Raw genomic sequence first — 18,286 nt, 5'->3', positions numbered from 1 at the left:
AATTAGACATCTACAGACCAACAACAATAATACTCTATATACACATCTTACATCTTTCACAAACTTTCTCAAATTGGATCACAGGCATAAATGTAAAACATAAAACTGTAAAAATTTTTGAAGACAACAGGGGAAAATCTAGGTGCCTTTGTCAAGAAGATTTTGGATATGATAGTAAAAAGATGATCTAAAAAACAGAAAAAAATGATAAGATGAACTTCGTCTGAATTAAAAACTTTTGCTTTGAAAAAGATATGTCTGTTGAGATAAAGAAAAAAATTACACTACAGAAAAATTTTATAAAGCACATAGCTGATAAAGGACTTGTAACCAAAATATGCAAAGAACACTTAAAACTCAACAACAAGAAAATAAACAGGCTCAGAGCCTGTAGCTCAGTGAGTAGGGCACCAGCCACATACACTGAGGCTAAGGGTTCAAGCCTGGCCCAGGCCTGCTAAACAACATTGACAACTGTAACAAAAAAATAGCTGGGCATTGTGGCAGATGCTTGTAGTCCCAGCTACTCAGGAGGCTGAGGCAAGAGAATCACTTAAGGCCAAGAGTTTGAGGTTGTTGTGAGTTGTGCTGCCGTGGGACTCTACTGAAAGTGACATAGTGAGACTCTGTCTCAATAAAAAATAAACAGTTCAATTTAAAATGAGTAAAGATATAAACAGATACCTCACCAAAGAGGCCATAGCACGGCATATAAGCATAAGAAAAGATGCTCAGCATGTCATAAAGAAAATGCAAATTAAAATGATAATGAGATACACATATTAGAATAGCTATAATCTAAAATGCTGACAACATCAAATGCTGGTGAGAATGGGAAGAAAGAGGAACTCTCAGTCATTGCTAGTTTGAATTCAAAATGGTACAGACACTTTGGAAGACAGTTTGGAAATTACTTATAAAACTAAACATACTCTACCACGGAATACTATGCAGCCATAAAGAAAGATGGAGACTTTACCTCCTTCATGTTTAGGTGGATGGAGCTAGAAAATATTCTTCTTAGCAAAGTATCTCAAGAATGGAAGAAAAAGTATCCAATGTACTCAGCCCTACTATGAAACTAATTTATAGCTTTCATAGGAAAACTATAACCCACCTTTAGCCCAAGAAAAGGGGGAGAGGGGAGAGGGAGAGGAGGGGAGGGGGGAGGATGGGTGGAGAGAGGGTGATTGGTGGGATTATGCCTATGGTTTATCCTATAAGGGTACATGTGAATCTCTCTAAATGTAGAATATAAATGTCTTAACACAATAACTAAGAAAATGACATGAAGGCTATGTTAACCAGTTGGATGAAAGTATTTCAAATTGTATATAGCAACAGCACTCTGTACCCTATGATAGCATTAATGTACACAGATATGATTTAATAAAAAAAAATACTCATAACATACAATCCTCTTTGGTATTTATGTAAATGAATTGAGCATTTATGTCCACACAGAAATATGCACACAAATGTTCATAGCAGCTTTTTGCTGCTCTCTTCTGGATTTGGAAGAATGCCTCTTGTCTCCTTCTCAGTATGGAGGGGAGAAGGATTCCTTGGCTTCCATTCCTGTGGTTTTCCAATATGGCAAAGTAATGAAATACTCCACAGATGGCTCCGGAAACTTTACTCCTGGCTTTATTGTGGCCAGCATTCTTATATTCTTTCCATAGCAAAACCAAAACAAAGGTATCCCATCTACATGTGTGCCACGTATTAGCCAAGCAGCCATGCTATGAATAAGAAACACGCAATTGAAAGGGTGAGGCAGTGGGATCCGCTGACCATTCCATTTAGATCGTCAGCTCTTCCTAGAAGAGATGTTAGGTGTCGCATATTCATAAGCCCAAAAGAGTTATGCTCCCTGACTTTCACAAGCTTGGCAAGACTGCTTCCTCAGCAATCTCATCTCTCTGTCTTCCACCCTGCCATGGAGAAAGCTGATAGTGGGAGCTCATAGTCTTATGATCTCTATTGTGCCACCACTTGGCAAAGATAGTAAATCAATTTTGCTTGACTCTAACCTGCCTACAGCCAAATAAATTGAATACAGCAGCTCAAATAATACCACATATAGAAATTCATAGTGGTACATTCTTAGATTAGCATTTTAGTTTGTTTTTGCTGAAAATATTTACATTTATTTTTAATGGGTATCCTCAGAAATGAATGGAAAAGCAAAATGGAGCTACAGATATTCAAATGATAAAGTGTGAACAGACACATCCTGATTAATATTGACCAGGCTCTAAAGAACTTTGATTGTAGGCAATATGCTGAGAACACTCATGATAGAATGATCACCCTGTGCCTTGCTCCTCAGGTTTCATATTAAGGTTTCATTTCAGATTAAACTATACAAGGAATATATTTCCACTTGGGGCTTGTCACTAAGAGTTGTTTCCATCTTGACATGTAAATGCAAATACTTTATGTTTAAGCTTCTTAAAATGACAGATACATGGGAACATTGGGTCAACTTCTTGGTGAAGGGAGCAATTGACAGCGGCTCCAAAACCAGACAAGGGAGAAAATGGGCTATTCTTGCTCCATGAGATCAGTGGAACTGAGAACTCTTGGGATCAATGAGTATATTGACTCTTGGGACTGTGGAGGGTAGGCCCATCTATTAGTTTGAAGTATGAATATACATATCTACATGCTGTGCCTGTCCTGTTGCTAAACATTTAGTACGCCCCACCACTACTGTTTTTTACCTACATCTTTTTTCTTTATTAGGTAGTTCTCTTGGTTACGTTTTCCCTTGTACTTAGTTATAGAACTTGTTTCCCTAGCATATTTTACAAACAAGACCACTCCCCAAAGTGTTCCTATAAGCTCCAATTTGGCAAAAATACAAAGCTAGACTTACTTTTGGAATTGGAAAGTGCTGCAGAATGGGAACTCTCTCCCACGCCTGGGGCTAGTGCCACATCCACGAAGGAATGAAAGTGATGCCCAGTCAGAGTAGTGCTGGGCTTAATTCAATGTGGTACCATCAGGTAGGAATCAAGAGGAAGGGGAAACAGGTGTAAAGGCAAGGGGAGGGAGATTCAGTAGAGATGCTGTTCTCCACCTCCGTCCCAAGATAAACACGAACGTTCCACCCTCCCTGTGAGCACACCAAAAGATGTAAACATAAAAACAGAAATGTGTTAAACCCAGGGTCTTCTTCACTTGTGGGGACAGATCCATTCCCACTCCGGAACATAGGGAGCTTTAATAAATCTTACTGTTTGGCTTGCCAGTGTCCACTTGGTACCAGTAACCATTCTTCAGTACAGGGAACCAAGACCCAGGGAACACAAACAGAAATGTCAGGTAACCTGACATTACTTAAAATGATATGGACACAAAAAAATATTCTATATGAGCTATTTGTAAAAGAAGTCAGAAAAAAATATTCTGAATGGCTCACTGCAGTAATGATGCTCTGAAAGCAGTTTTTAAGATGTCAAATATATGAGCATCAATTTTACTCCTGTCAGTATGAAATGAACTTGAAATAATGATGCTTGGCCTAATTTTCAAAGTGCTGCCCAGTAACTAGAGCAGGAGTATAAGGCTGGAAACCTACTGTGATATTGTCACTTGTAAAAATTCCTATTTTCAGTAGAAGTCAATTTTTTATCTTTCCTTATATCCCACTTAAGTCCTCCAAAAGAACAGAGTGGTGATGGTTTTCCATCTTGCCAGGCTTTCAAGTTCACCAGAAAGCACTCTCTGCCTGAACTTACCATTGTTTTACATAATATGGGACTCCCTTAGCTAATGGAAGTTGGAATTAAGTGTAATAATGAATAATCAGAAATGTAGAAAAATTGGGCTTTCTCTGCACTGCTTTAAATGGTTTGCTTATTCTATTCAATTTGTAAATATTCCTACCCAAAGCCACTAGCAGGGACTTTCTTAAATAGCATTAAAGAAATGTATTGTCTATCTAATTTGGCTGCTTTAAATAAATTATGCTTTTTATGAAAAATTAATTTCCATTCTAAGTTTGACAGAATCTGATTTCCCCCCAATAGTTGCAAAGCTGCATGAAATTGTTTGCTACTACCTTTGAAGCTTAATGAAGTAGGAACCATGAAGGCTTATTGAGTTCCAGAAGAAGTTAACGGAATACTATGAGAAAATGGTATTTCTAGACCTCTTAGGGTGTGGGGGGGAATAGGGGGAAGAAAGAGGAAAGAAAGTAGAAATCTTGCTGGCCTGGTATTCCCAGCCCTGTGCTAGGATTTTGTCTTAGGTAACAAAGATACTCTGTGAACCTGTCAGCATGTATCTGAAGTCACTTAGACTTACACACTTACTGACTGTCTTCATCTACAAGCCTCAAAGACATAATGAATACTTTAGGATAAATTAATGTCTGCATAAGATAAAAACGCATTTTAAAAAGATTGTTTTATATCCAATTCTCAAGCAAATAGTAAGCTTGTCCCTTTTTGCCAGCTATTTTGTTACCAGAGTCTTAGATTTTTAATTTCTATTTCAAAAATAGTTAAAATTAAGAAGTAGATATTGTATAGATTTCGTAAAGCTACAAAGTAAGCTTCATATATTCTCCCACTGAATCTCCACCATGCTGTCGTTAGGATGGTTATCAGTATTATAATGGTAGTATCTCCACAGAGGAGAAAACGGAGATTTATAATCTTATGTGACTACCAAGTGTATATATCTGCCTTAAGCAGTGCTATCAGGTCTTAACCCAAACATAGGAGAACCTCTACACGTTGGCCACCCAAGGGACCATATCAAACTGGTCAACATGTAGATGTAGGCAACTCAATAGAAGAAACTTATACTGAGCACATGTGGCACATGTCTAGTCTGTGCAAATTGGGTCAACTTAAGGAGATGGTCAATGTAGGGAGATGATCAACTATCAAGGTTCTACTGTATTTGATAATCTATTGATGGGACTTTTAGAAATCATATAAACCCTTACTTTAAAGAAAATGTTCCCAGGCTGTGAGATGGACTCATGCAGGTGCTTTTCGTGGTCTTTAAAGACCAAAAGTGCAACCATGGAAACTTTCTATCACATGCTAATTCCAATGCCTTTGAGTGGGAGGGTGATAGGATGCACTGAGATGCTGTAGTTCTCAAATCCTGGATGGAGAAAAGCCATTCTCTATTTAGCTTTCATTCTTTTGAGATGATATGATTGAGGCTTCCCCCTTGCACACCCAGATACAGGTTTTCCAGAGAGAGAAAGTTCTAAATACCAGAAGAGCATCATAAAAAAATACATGTTTCATTATCTCTTCTATATCCCAACAATTTCAAATAGTTACTTGTGAGTTAGTGTTGTTTCTCCTCTTTCTTCCTCTATCTTATTAAAAAAGAAGAACAGGAAGTACATATAATAGGAACACCCTGGTTCCCTCCACGTGTGCTGACCCAGAAGGCTGGTAAGTTTTAGGCATGAACTTTAAATGTAATCTCTTTCATTTCTGGTTTTCCTTCCTCCAAATTTTAAGCCTGATTTTGCAGAGTTAAAAGCAGGACTTCTCCATAGTTTTTTTTTTTTTTTTTTTTTAACCTAGACTATCAAGAATTAAACAATAGCAGTAGCCCTCTTGTGGTCACCTTCCTTGTACAAAGTTCTTGTGAGACGTGATAAAACACAAGGTTAGGCTACTTCATCCGCTTCAACCTCCCCACCACCACCTCCATCTCTGCTGCTTCTCTTTGTTCTGCAAACTGGCTACAAGAGAGATGTGACCTTACCACAAGTAGGATTGTGCAGAATATGTCTAACATTTTGAGCCTTTGGGGCCCAATCAGATCTTATTTGGGCTGTTATTAAATGGTGATAGTGATATGCAGTTCCTTATGGGATTTTTTAAAGAAGAGAGACACAATGTATGTAAGAACCAAATAGGGCCTAAAACACAGTGTTTGGGGAAGTGTTAGGTGTTAGAGCTACATATGTTATGTAGAAATAATCCTGAGGAAGTTGGAGTGGTGAAGTGATGGGAAGCAGGGTCAGTAAGATGCTGACCATGGAGGACTAGGGCTTGGGGAAGTATAAGGCATTTCTTCCCAAGCACACCGGCAGCCCCTAAAGACTTTGTGATCAAAGGTAATTTGGGATCTTGCTCTTAGCTGTCACTGATGGTTTCTAACAAACTAATTCATAGAGACTTAACTCCATGGCAGCTTCTTGAATCCATCCTTAGCAGATTCTTTGAAGTACAGCGTTTCAGAGAAATTGAGGATTGACTGAAGTACTCAGCAACATGCATTAGCTCTTCAAATGCCTCATACTTGCATATTTCACATCTTTCAAATCCAGATACCTGGGAGACTAGATAGAAAGGATTACAGCAATGACGAGCCTGAAGAAGGGACTTTAACCAAATCCTAAAATCCGGAAATTGCTTTTGAATGCCATCCAGGCAGAATGGAATATAGAAAAGCAGAGAGAGAGCTCTCTTCTTGGAGTTAGGAAAGGGCATAGTGCAGGGAACTGCATCACGTGTTTTATGGTAGAATCTGCACAGAAGAAGAGATTAATACTGAGAGAAGGATCCGGAGAGCAGCCGTGGCTTAGGTAGCTCTGGAGCCTCAGTCTTGAGAGTTGACCAGGAGGCTGAAAAATGGGAGCAGAAAAGAGTACTCGGGGCAGAACAGACACATGAATAAAGACACACAAGTGGGCAACAGATGAAATGAGGATGAAGAGGTGCAGAGTGAATAAACGTGTGTGAACTTTGGGAGGCATGGTCACATGGTGACTCCTAGTACATTTTCCAGTGGGGGCCGAGGGGGAATGTGAGACTTCTTGACAAAGAACAGGAAGGCCTGCAAGTGGAAAAAGTCAGTTTCACTCTGCCCTGCAGGGGATGCAACTAATTACCGGCAACACTCAGCCGGCTGATTGCAGCGGCTCAGGGAGCTTGGCTGGTGTAGTAGCTGCAACAACAGAGAAGTTGTATCACAGACTGACAGTTTTCCAAAACCTGGGATGTCGTTCCTTCATTATCTGTTCTATCTCCACCATCACTGTGACAAGATATGGTACTCAGGTGTGGATGAAAGAAATGAGTCTGGTTTATTTTTCGAAAAGAAAATGTAAGGACTCATAAGATTCCAATGCACTTGCTTAGCGATGTGATAACTACATGTTAACTCTTTCCCTGAAGTCTGCCTTAGACCGCCTGGAGTCGGAAGAATCATCGTTTTTCAATGCTGCTATCATATCTTGCCTCTAGGAAACTTGACATGCTTTTCCAATATTTACATTAGTGACTGCTTTGCAGGTGAGTATAACTTATCCATTAGATGTAGTAGACACTTTGCTGAGGGTCCTGGATCCTTTTAGGAGGTCACAAAAATATTTTAGTTTCTTTTTGTTAAAATAGACTGTACTTTTGAGAGCACTTTTAGGTTTATAGTAAAACCAAGAAAAAGGTACAGAGTTCCCATTACCCTCTGCCCCGCACACATTCGTAGCCTCCTCCATAAAAATGTTCCCCACCAGTGTGGTATATTTGTTAGGACTGATGAACCCGCATTGACACCTCAGTATCCCCCACGGTCCTTAGTTTCCATTAAGGTTTAATCTTGGTGCCATACATTCTATGGATTTGGGCAAATGAGTAATGATGTGTAACTACCATTGTACAATACAGACTGGTTTCTTTTAAAAACAAGAAAAAAAAAGAACTTCTAGGGTTGAAGAAAAATTTAACTCCTTCCTTCCTTCCTTCCTTCCTGTCTGTCTGTCTGTCTGTCTTTCTTTCTTTCTTTCTTTCTTTCTTTCTTTCTTTCTTTCTTTCTTTCTTTCTTTCTTCCTTTCTTTCTTTCTTTCTTCTTTCTGTCTTTCTTGACAGAGTCTCAAGCTGTCACTCTGGGTAGAGTGCTGTGGCACCTCCAACTCCTGGGCTTAAGCAATTGTCTTGCCTCAGCCTCCCAAGTAACTGGGCTACAGGCACCCGCCACGACACCTGGCTATTTTTTGGTCGTAGTTGTCATTGTTGTTTGACAGGCCAGGCTGGATTCAAACCCACCAGCTCTGCTGTATGTGACTGGCATCTTAGCCGCTTGAGCTATGGTACAGAGCCAATTTTAACTTTTTTCAAGTGAGAATTTCTTAAAAGATAAAAATTTTAGAGCTCTTCAATCTATTAAATTCAAAGTTATATTAAGAGTAGAGCTTAATATTGCTGTTATTGTGGGAAAAGGGGCCTGCAAAGGCAAGAGTGCCCGGGCTTGCAAAAGTCATAATGTGGCTCTTTGGCCAACAAAAGTTCTCTGCTTTCCCTGACACATCTTTCACCTCACTGATGGGTGATTCCAGTGACTCAGGTTCAAATGCCTTTTTGTCACTTACTCTCTATGTGACTCTGGCCAAGTTGTTAATCTATCTGGGCCTCTGTTTGCTCATTAGTAAATGAACATCACTACTGTACCCCTCCTGCCTTTGGTCCTCCCCTATATAATCAGCCTGGCCATTTACATTCACTGTCTTAGGGAAGGAAAAACATGGTGGAAAATAACAAATATATATATAATACATTTTTGTTTTCTTTTTACATTCATTTCAAAATTCTAGGATCCTAGAAGAACAGAAATATTTCATGTTAATGCAATATAACATCCTTAAAAATAAAAGGCATAAGTGACAAGAATAAAAATTCCTATTCTTGAATTATGTGAAGAATTTTGATGTCCTACCACCCCTCACCGACTCCTGAGAAATGTGATGTGTTATCTACTATGGTTTTGGCTTTTTCATAATGTCATATAAATAGAATCATATAGTTTGTAACTTGTAGAGACTGGCTTTTGTCACTCAACATAATGCCTTTGTGATGCCAGTAATCTGCTCCTTTTTTATTGCTGGATGGTATTCTGTTTATGGATGGGCAATGGCTTGTTACCCAATTATTTGGTAAAGGATACTTAAGTCATTTCCAAATTTGGTTATTAAGAATAAAGCTGTTAAAACATTCATTTGTAAGTTTTAGAGTAACTACAAATTTTCACATCTCTAAGGTTGCTGGGTTATATAGGTGAGTTGAGCAATGTTAATCCAAAAATCTAAAATACGAAATACTCTTAAATCTAAATGTTTTCAAGTTCTGACATCACGCCCTAAGTGGAAAAATCTCACACCTAATGTCATGTGAACAGTTACAGTCCAAACACAGTGGATAGCATGCAGTTTAGTCAGGATGCTTCCTCATCACTAAAAGGATCCACTTCCTGATCCCTCAGCTATTTTTTTGTTTGTTTGTTTTTGAGACAGAATTTCACTCTGTTTCCTCGGGCTAGAGTGCTGTGGCATCATAGCTCACAGCAACCTCAAACTCCTGGGCTCAAGCAAACCTTTGCCTTAGTTTCCTGAGTAGCTGGGAATGGGCACAAGGATGTCCAATTGTTCCAATATCGTTTGTTGAAAAGACTATAATTTCTCCATTTAGTTGTTTTTGTGTCTCCATCAAAAATCAAATGATCATATGTGTGTGAGAATATTTTTGGCCCCTTTAGTCTGTTTCAATGATCTATGTTTGTACATCTTGACTAATTCCACTGAGATAACTTAAAATTGATTTAGCTATTCTTCTTTCTTTGCCTTTGTATATAAATTTCAGAATGAGATTTTCTATATCTATAAAAGAATTTTGCTGGGATTCTTACTGAAATTACGTTCATTAAGTCTGCAGATCAATATGGGTAAAATAAAAATCTTTACTATTTTGAGCCTTCCAATCCATGAATGTGGTATATCTCTATCTCTTAGGATCGTTGATTTCTTTCACTAGCACTCTATGGTTTTCAGCATATAGATCTTGAAAGTGTTTTGATTGTTTTACACCAATATATTTTGTTTTCTGGAGATATTGCAAAGGCTACTTTTAATATTTTAACTTTCAATTATACATCTTTAGAATATAGAAATATGAAGAAATTTTTGTGACAGCATTGATTGAATATCTTGTGACTTTGCTAAACTCACCTTTTAGTTATAGAGAGGTTTTGTGTAGAGTCTGTGAGATTTTTTTAGATAGACGATTATATTATCTATAAATAGGAACAGTTTTAATTTTTCTTTCTTATTGTGCAACTTCTGCCTATTTTTATTGTCTTTTGCAATGGTAATGCCTTCCAGTATGATGGTAAATATGGTAGTGAGAGCTTGAGGTAAAGGGTTTTTCACTAGGAAGTGTGATCTTGGCTATAGGTTTTTAGATGCCTTTTATCAGGTTGTAGAATCTTTTTTTATTCCTAGGTTGCTGAGAGGTTTTCTACTGAGTGAATATTGAGTTATGTCAAGTGTTTTTTCTGTATCTATTAATGCAATCATGTAGGTTTCTCCTTTATAATGTTCATTTGGTGGATTACCTTAAGTGATTTTCAAATATTTAATAAGCCTTGCATCCCTGGGATAAATCCTACTTGGTTGTAGATATCTATTAGTTATTAGATGTAACCAATACATCTTTTCATGTATTCTTACATTCAATTTGCTAGTATTTTGTTGAAAGTTATTTTGTAATTGTTTGTGAGGTTTATTGGTCTACATATTTCTTTTCTCAAAGTATTCTTTTTCAGATTTTGGTGTCAGGATAATGCTGGTCTAAGAAAGATTAGTAATAAGTGATTTCAACTCTTTATTTTCTGAAAGATATGCTTAGAATTAGCATTAATTCCTCTGTAATGTTTAGGGGAATTCACTAGTAAAACAATCTAGGCCACTAGATTTCTTTTTGGAAGATCTTTAACCATAAATAAAATTTTTAGTACTTACAGATGCTTCAGTTTATTTATTTTATCTTTGTAGAATTTTGTTACCAGCTGGTTTGAGAGAAATTGATTCATTTCATCTGAGTTGTAGAATTATGTGTGTGGAGTTGCTTGTAGTATTCCCTTATTATTTTTAAAAAGCCATCATGTTCTATAGTGATATTTCCTCTTTCATTCCTCTTGTTAGTAATTTGTGCCATTTTTTATTCTTTCTTTTTGCTGCATTGTTTAAAGTTCATTAATTTTTAAAAAAGACTTTAAATAATAAGATGTTTGATTTAACAAGATTTAATTTTCATTGATTTTTCTCTATTATTTTATTGTTGCTTTTAAATTTATTGATTTTTGCTTCTAACTTTATTTTTTCTTTTCTTCTACCTCCTTTGGGTTTAATATGTTTTTCTGAGTTGAATTTCTTAAGTTGAAAGCTTAGATTGTTGAGTTGAGACCTTTATTTTCCAAGATAAGCATTTAACACATTGTTGAGACCTTTATTTTTTTCGAATATAAGCTTTCTAAGCACTGATTAACTGAATTCTACAAATTTTGATATGTTGTATTTCTATTTTCATTCAGTTCAAAATAGTTTCTAATTGCCCTTGGTACTTGTTTGACCCATGGATTGCCTAAGAGCATATTGTTTACCTGCTAGTTTAGAGACTTTCCTGTTTCCTTTCTGTTATTGATGTCCAGTTTAGTTCTATTTTGATTAGAAAACATACGTTTTATGATGTCAGTTCTTTTAAATGTATTAGTCCTTATTTTCGTGGTACAAGATATGTTCTATCTTGAATGTTTCATGTGTACTTAAAAAAACGTGTGTTTGGTGGCATATAATTGCCAATTTATAATTAAAAAACCATTGTATTAATGAATTAAATGTCAATTATATCTATCTAGTTAGTTGATAATTTTGTTCAGTTCTTCTATATTGTTACTGATTTTCTGTTGATTAGTGCTATCTATTACTAAAAAAAAAAAAAAAAAACACTAAAAGTAGACCTACCATTACATCCTGCCATTCCTTTACTAGGATATATACCCAGATGATCAAAAATCATTTTACAACAAAGACATTTGCACCAGAATGTTTACTGTAGCCCAATTCATAATTGCCAAGATACGGAAACAGCCCAAGTGCCCATCAACCCATGAATGGATTAACAAATTGTAGTATATGTACACCATGGAATATTATGCAGCCAAAAAAAGACTTGACATCTTTTACCTGGATGGAGCTGGAATATATTCTTCTTAGTAAAGTATCTCAAGAATGGAAAAAGTATCCAAGGTACTTAATTCTACTGTGAAATCAATAACTATAGTTCAGAAAGTAGAAGGGAAGAGGAGAGAGAGGGGAAGGGAGGAAGGAGGCAGGAGGAGAGCAAAGTATAAAGGGGAGGGGAGGAGGGAAGTGGGAGGAGGGAAGGTATTTGGGGGGACCTCACCTAATGCCCATGATGCAATGGTACATTTTAAAAATACTAAGAAAAGAGTATAATTGTCTTACCACAACAAATATGTAAGCGAAGATGTGTTAATCAGTTCAATGGAAGCATTTCACATTGTGCATCAAATCATTACACCGAACCCCATAAATGCATCAATGTCCACAGCTATGATTTAATAAAAATAAATAATAAGTAGTATTAGCATCTGCAACTATAATTATGGATATGTCTATTTCTCTTGTTAGTTCTGTTAGTTTTACTTCATATATTTTGAATTTGTATTAGATTTTTAGGACCACCATAACAAAGTAACACAGGCTAGGTGGCTTAAACAATAGAGATGTATCTTCTCAGAGTTTTGGAGGCTAAAAGTTTAAGATCAAGGTATTGGCAAGGTAGTTTCTTCTGAGCTTTCTTTTCCTGAAAGGACAGATGTCCATTTTTTTCCTTCCTTCTTCACATGGCCTTCCCTATGTAACTGTGTGCATCCTAAACTCTTCTCATGTGGATGAACACCAGCTATATCAGAATAAATTCTAGCCCAATTACCTCATTTAATCTTAATTATTGCTTAAAAGGCCCTGTATCCAAATATAGTCGACATGTGACTTCCACATATGAATTTTGGGAAGATGCAATTCAACCCGTTTACTCCTCCCTTTGGTGCCCCCAAAGTCATGTACTTGTCGCATGCAAAATACATTCACCCCATCCCAGTAGCCCCCCCCCAAAGTCTAAAACCACTCTGGTAAAATCAAAATCTCCTTTAAATATCATCTAAATCAGGTATAGGTGAGACTTGACGTATGGTTCATCACAAGGCAAAATTTCTCTCCAGAGTGAACCTGTGAAACAATAAGACCACACATCATCTGCTTCCAAAACACAGTGGTGGTTCAGGCATAGTGTAGATATCACCGTTCCAAAAGGAAGAAATGAGACAGAAGAAAGGAGTCCCAGATGGTAAGCAAACCTGAATTTTAGCAAGGCAAGGCCCAGTAGGTTTTAAGGCCTGAGAAGAATCCTGTCTGCCTCGATGTTTTGTCCTCTGTGCCTGCCAGGCCTCTCGGGGTGATGCTACTGTCTTTTTGGTCTGGGGGTATATAAATATGCACATTTTAGGTTGTTACATTTTATTTGTGAATTGATCCTTTATCATTATAAAAATCCATTAATGCTCTGAGTTCTCTAATCCCTGAGTGACACTCACTGAGTGCTCTTATCTGCTGGGTCCTCCTGTTTATTAATTCTGTGGAGGTAGATTCAAACCGGGGTTAATCGACTTTTCTGAAAGACTTGAGCTAGATTAGAACCTTCCGAAGCACTGAGCATTGGAAATATTATGATGCTTCTAACATTGAATTCACATTTATTATGTAATAAAAGTACGTAATGAAGTCATATTTGACTTTAGAATACAAAACACATGGAAGCAAAAATTAAAATGAGCTTTTCCCTAGAAGTGAGCAAATTCATTGAAGCCAAACGTTCTCATTTGCTGGTACCCTAAGTGAATTCTTTGTCTTCTATCAGATAATTAACCGCTGCCAATGGCTGTTCCATAGCATGCAGCCACTTTGGTCCAGTGAATTTAGGAAAGGCTAAATATAATCTCTCTCCAGTAAGTATTAGTATTTTGAAGATTTTCAGAGGTCCAACATTTGTCAAAACAATTTAAAATTATTTAACTCCATCTGTTATAATTAATGTGACCACAGACCTATTTTTCATATAATGCCTAGTAATGACCCATAAAATAAATTTTCCTCTTATCACACTTTGGAAAACATCTCAAAAGTACTGCATCATTTTCTAAGCGGTTATTATGTGCTTGGGACTATTCTAAAAGATTCACACATTTTACGTTATTTACCATATGTTGGATTTGAGGCATGAGTAGGTATTATGAGGTAAATACCATTATCTCCATTTTGTACAGGAGGACATTGACACAGTGAGGTCACATCAGAGCTTTTTGTAATGGGGCTGTGATTCAGAGTTCATTTAATTCGCTCTATAATTTATTCAGCACAGAGCAGTGGCCCTTTCATTTTTTCCTTCCCAGGAACTGATGTCACATTCTCTTCTCATCAACTTTGATTCAGACGCCAGAGCTCTACGTCTTATCTGCGTGTTCTAGTCTAGCGGACGTCTGCCCTCTGATTCATCCTGTTCTTATCCTTTAAGTCCCATGCGGCTCTGACTTTCAATTCATTCCTTGGTTTGCAAATGAAACTCTGATGCTAGAAAAGAGCATGGGTTGTGCCTTTCACCTCTGGCCTATCTCAGTCTTGTTATAAAACAGTATTGCCTGCCCTGCAGAGCTAAAGAGAGTTACTGAGGTGCTAGGTTACAAGAGGATGGAGAGAAGACTGAGCAAATAAATCAGGCAGGAGAAGAGAATGGGATGTCAGGGGAAAGCCGTTGATGGGTTGGGGACATTCTGTCCCCCAGTTCTCCTTGACACCCATGTTAAAGGAGAAAGGAACTTGACGGGATCAGAAAGGTGATGCTGGACCTCTCAGGATATTCAATGCTGGACATCTGCAGAATATTGCAATGCTGGACCTCTCAGGATATTCAAAGGACTCCCAGCAAATATTTTCTAAAAGAGTGAGATATAACAGGGTTTGTTGACAATCTTGCAATATGACTTTTATCATAAAAAATATTCCACTAAATTATAATTTTATAAACTGCTATGCCTACAATATAGGTTTATTTGTATATGTCCATTAACAAAAATGTTATTCGGGACCATTTCCTTAGAAAATCCTTTAAATAGTAAATGTAATTTGTCTAATCAGGAAATAATTAAAACCATTGAACAATGTTCAGCTCTGTTGAAGTTAAATGATCCATTAATTCATTCATTATAAAATGTATTAGTTGTCTTCTAAGTTATATAGCTTCGAGAAGCTTAGGCATTAAAAGGTTTTGACTGCTTGAATCCATAATTTGGAAGGTGTTAAGGTTGTATCAGAATTTCATGCAGATTCCTCAGTTCACGCCCAAGTCAGGTATATTGGTGACTGTTCAGGTAGCTGGTGAAGTGGAGGGTAAGTTAAAAAATGAATGAGCAAAGGTCAACAATGAACTTGGCTCTTCCTGTCTGAAAGCAAGCCAACCAACACAACACGTTAAGGGGGGCTGAGAAGGTGAGAGCTGGACCTGCCACCTGGAGTTAGAGCTCCAAGGGCTGAGGATTCTGAGGGCCTTCTTGCTTTGTAGGAGAACCCACAGTGTATAGAATGCAGTCTTGATCCCTCCTCCCACTGCTAATAAACTCGTCTGAGTGAACACTTATCTGCTAGCTCTCTGACACACTCCCTTAGCTTGCATCTGGGCTGGGAATGCACAAGCCTAAAAGTCTCGTCTTGCCTCAGGGCGTAGTCTAAAGGGGAATGTCAAGGCCAGAAGAGTAAATGAAATCCCTACAAACTTGGAGCAGAGGAGAGACTATCACTTTTAATAGCTTTTTATTTTGAAAGGAAGTACAAAATAAAGTGCCAGTGTTCCTTTAGCAGGGAGAGCTAGGTGGGTAAATGTACAAACATAGGTTGGGAGGGTACAGGTATGGGCAAATGCAAAGCTAGGGTGAAGAGCACAGCCTGGGCTTTCAAGGCACTGAACAATCGTTTCAAACCATATCGATCATTTCAGAATCCTATAGACAGATAAAGGCATTTTATCAGCTTCATTAAATAATAATTCACATACAACAAAATGCATATATTTGGAAGGTACATTTTTATGAGTTTTGATATGTTTATGCCTGTGGACTCATCACTACAATCAAGATAGTGACTCCCAAAGTCCCTTTGAAACCTTTTCCCCCAACCACTTTTGGTTCCTCCCTCATTCCCAGACGGTCACTTTATCTGCTTTCTTCCACTATAGATTAGTTTGCATTTTCTATCAATGGGATATTACAAACGCACTCTGAATTTTTTGTGGGGGTCTGGTTTCTGCTACTCAACATAAGTATTTTGAGACTCATCCCTGTCATAGTATGTAGTTCCTTCTTCTTTACGGCTGAGGATCATTCCATGGCATGGATATACTGCAGTTTGTTTTCTACTACCCTCCTGATGGACTTGTGGGTTTGTAGTGTTTAAGAATTTTTTTTTTTTATTTCACAGCATTAATGTTTTTGTTACATGGATACTTGTACAATGCTTAAGTCAGGAGTTTTGGTGAGTCCACCTCTAATATAATGGCCACTGTATACAACAGATAAGTCTTTATCCCAGATCTTCCCTTCCATTCCTCCCCCATCTTAGTTTCTAATGACTTTTATATCTCTTTTGCCCATGTGTACCCATTGTTTAACTCCCACTTTTTAGTGATAACATGTAGTGTTTGGTTTTACGTTCCTAAAATACTTCGCTTATAATAATAGTTTCCAGTTCTATTCTGGTTGCTACAAATGATATCATTTCCTTCCTTTTTATGGCTGAGTAGTACTCCATGGTATACATATACAACTTTTTTTTAATCCACTTGTGAATAAAGTATAGAATCACTTATGTTGGTTCCACATTTTTGTAATTGGGAACTATGTGGCAAAAAACATTCAAGTACAGGTGTTTTTTTTTTTTAATAAAATTATTTCTTTTTCTTTGTGTAGATACCCACCAGGAGGATTGCTGGGTCAGACGGTAGGTCTACATTTATTTCTGTGAGGAATCTCTATACTGTTTTCCATAGAAGTCATAGTAATTGGTAATTGGTAATACCACCAACAGTGTCTAAGTGTTCCTTTCTCTCTGCATCCATGCTAGCATCTAATCTTATTGCTATGTAACCAATTACCCCAACAATTAGAAGCTTAAAACACAAAATATTTACTATCTTGCAGTTTTGGTGGATCAGGAATCTGAGTGGAGTTTAGCTTGGTGCTCTTGGCTCAGGGTCTCTCAATGCCTACAACTAAGGTGTGAGGCAGAGCTAAAGTAATCTCAAGACTCACCTGGGGGAGGATCTGCAGCCAAGATCACTCGTGTGTCAGGCCATGTTGGCACACCTCAGCTTTGCTAGCAAGAGTGGTGAGACTAGGATTTTCTAGCAGGTAAATTTTGAAACTCTATTTTTGGTTCCTACCACTGCCACATGTACCTCTTACAAGGTCTGACAATTAAGTTGAGGAATGTATCCTAGAAAAAGCACTATCTACATTACTGTTGAATAGCACTACAGTCACCTTTGAAGTACTCCCCTTGGGAGGCTATGCACCAATGCCAGGCTCCACTCCATACTTTAAACAATTTTGGAACTCTTTTTCTGGAATGGCCATCAGAGCTATCATTGTATTATCCTTGATGTTCTGAATGCCAGCAAAATATCTTCCTGTAAATAGCTCCTTTATCTTCAGATAAAGAAAAAAGTCATTAGGGGCCAGATCAGGTGAGTATGGAGGGGATTCCAATAAAGTTATTTGTTTACTGGCTAAAATCTCCCTTACAGACAGTCCTACGTGAACTGGTACATTGTCATGATGCAAGAGCCATGAGTTGTTGGTGAAGATTCAGGTTGTTTTGGTCTAAGGATTTTACACAGCCTTTTTAGCACTTCTAAATAGTAAATGTGGTTAACTGTTTGTCCAGTTGGTACAAATTCATAATAAACAATCCATCTGATATCAAAGATGTTGTCAACATTGTTTTGACTTGATTTGTTTCAGATTGATGGAACTTTTTTGGTGGTGAAGAATTGGCTGATTTCTATTGCATACTTTGATGCTTTGTTTCAGGCTAATATTGTGCACCTATATTTCATCACCAGTGATAACATGGCCCAAAACATCATTCATCAGTCATGGCAAACTTCAACTCTCCTTTGCTTTCATTTGTTGGTGAGCTCCTTTGGGACCACTTTTGCACATGCCCTTCTCATGACAAGATTTTCAGGTAAGATTTTCTTAACTTTTTCTCTATTGGTGTAAATTTGTTCTGCTATCCTTCTCACAATCAGCTGATGATTTTGACCCACAATTTGATGGATTGGAGTTTTGCAGTATTTTTGTCAGTTCTGCTTTTTTTTTTTTTCTTTTTTTTTTTTTT

The sequence above is a fragment of the Otolemur garnettii genome, unplaced genomic scaffold (genome assembly GCF_000181295.1).
Source record: "Otolemur garnettii isolate 467f Iridium unplaced genomic scaffold, OtoGar3 scaffold00006, whole genome shotgun sequence".
Lineage (NCBI taxonomy): Eukaryota > Metazoa > Chordata > Mammalia > Primates > Galagidae > Otolemur > Otolemur garnettii.
The sequence above is the reverse complement of the archived record's forward strand: the minus strand, read 5'-3'. Positions refer to the sequence as shown.